Genomic DNA, 2,500 nt, shown 5'->3' with positions numbered 1-2,500 from the left:
GCCGTTATAAGTGGTCTGCTAGGACGCGCGGGATGAAAAGAGACTGTAGGGAAAGGATGCTTCATTCAGCATTCGGATGTTTGGGAGACATTAATGATCTGTGCCAAACATGACTACCCTTGATTCAGTTCCGGATGAGGAAGCGGATCAGAAAGTAGTTATATATATATATATATATATATATATATATATATATATATATATATATATATATATATATATATATATATAAGTAAATAATGAATAAAAAGAGTAAAAAGTGAAAAGGATAAAACGTTTGTCTTCGAGGGAGATGAAGAGGGAGCATGTTGGTGACGTACAGTAAAACGTACATAAACTTGAATTAGTATGTTGATCGGGAAAGGAGGCGTGTCATTTGAAAAAGAAGCAAGATTGAGGACGTTCAAACGGAAACAAAATTATTCTTTTTAATCAGTGGAGCTTATTATGAATAGCGGTCAGGATTAAATATTAATCATAAAAATTCAATCTAATCCAATCATAGTAAATTCAGACATGCGTTCACTAAATTAGATCATCGTGATAGAGTTACAAAACCGACTTCGTAATCTAGTAGGTGATGCATTTTTCTATTCTCTGCAACCTCTTCCCCACAGAAGAGACCTTGCGTTCTTGTCTCTGCTTTATCATTATTTTCATGGCAAGTGCTCGACTGAGCTCCAATCTATTCTCTCCCTCTTGCCAATCTTTCACAAAAACACTCATCTAGCCAAATATATATACAAAATCCCCCCTAAACTTAAACGTGGTTCCATTATAAAACCTTCTTTTCTAGAACTGTTCGCCCATGAACTCTGTTCCACTCGTCTGTATTCCAGCTAACTACAATATTGTCGTCTTCAAGTCCAACATAAACAAGTTTTTTTATTGAAACGTCCTCTTAAATAATTTAATAATACCAAATTTCCACTACTAACGATTACTATACTATTCTTCTAATGGCTAACGTACACATATTAACACTTATCCTCAAGTGGCCTCGGGGTCTTGATATGTGGTGACCCCTTGGTAAAAAAAATTAGCGCTCTAAACATTTTTATTGCATATGTAGTTAGCGAAGTGTACTCATTGGTGTCCATATAGTAAATGCTTAAAATGGTGGCTCCGCCTGTTTCTCGGCGCATACACCCGTTTGAATTAGTAAATAACAAATAAAAACATTATAAGTCAATCAGATTAATTGCTCTACATTTATAAAAGAAAATGTCGTCTTTATTCACCCTGAATGCATAAAAAGCCAGATTTTTCTTCAATAAATAGTTCGACCAAAATCATTAACAGAGCTTAGTGTGATGAAGTTTTGCGCTCTTGTTTTAACAGAGCGTCGACGAATGTGAAAAGCAGCAGCAGCCGCGTTTAAAGCACGTATGCAAATTGGTAAGTGTGTACGCGCTGACGTCACGGGAAGACATTACCTGAATAGTACTGAATTATATAAAATAAAACAACTTTAATCGTGCTAGCAGGTGAAAAATTGCCACCATTAGATGTATTATTTTTGGCGGTATCTAAAAATTGTCTTAATCGTGGGTGGGGAATTATGTGTTTTCATGCTGGCAAATTGAGCTGGAATTTACCAAGTGTATGATGAATATGTGATGGGGTGGCCATTTTTTTTTTTTAGATGTTTTAAAAATACGATCATACGATAATTTTCCACTAATAATTTCTCCACACTAAAAAACTTTGAAGAAAATGAAACATGTGAAATATTTATTTATTGCTGTTTGATACCAATTGCTTAAGTTTACAAAAATTGGAGGTAGCTTCTACTTTCTTTTTATCGTTTTTGCGTCAAATTGTATTTTATTTTTTATACCTACCTTTGCGAACTCACTTTTTCGTAATTCTGATAATGTCATCCCGATTCAATAGGTGACATAACGGGTCAAATGTTCTAATATATATATATATATATATATATATATATATATATATATATATATATATATATATATATATATATTGTATTTTGTGTACAGAAAGTTGTTAGATGAGATAAGTCATTGGTACCGTCGGTTTCAAGCCCGATAATTAGGACCGTTTTAGATATCCATGTCAAGCCAATTAGATGAAGAGAGCTTGCTATGGATATCTAAAACGGTTCTAATTATCATGCTTGAAACCGATGGTACCAATGACTTATCTCATCTAACAACTTTCTGTACACAAAATACAATATATAAATTCGCTCTTATTTTTCGGATTTTTTTTTTTTTTTTTTTTTTTTTTTACAAAGGCATCACCACATTATCAAGGCCCAGAGGCCACTCAAGGATAAGGGTTAAAGAGTGTACAGTAGAAGTTGGTCAATATAGTAATCATTAGTAATGAAAATTTGGTAAATTTAATAACTTATATGGAACGGCTCATCAAGAACTTATTTACTTTAGACTTGAACAAAACCATATTGTAGTCAGCCGGAAAGCAGGAAAACGGAAGACAATTCCACAGGCGTGCAGTTCTAAGAAAGAAGCTT

This window comes from Euprymna scolopes, chromosome 17 (genome assembly GCF_053919585.1).
Source record: "Euprymna scolopes isolate OS-2025 chromosome 17, ASM5391958v1, whole genome shotgun sequence".
Lineage (NCBI taxonomy): Eukaryota > Metazoa > Mollusca > Cephalopoda > Sepiida > Sepiolidae > Euprymna > Euprymna scolopes.
This window is presented reverse-complemented; position numbering follows the sequence as displayed.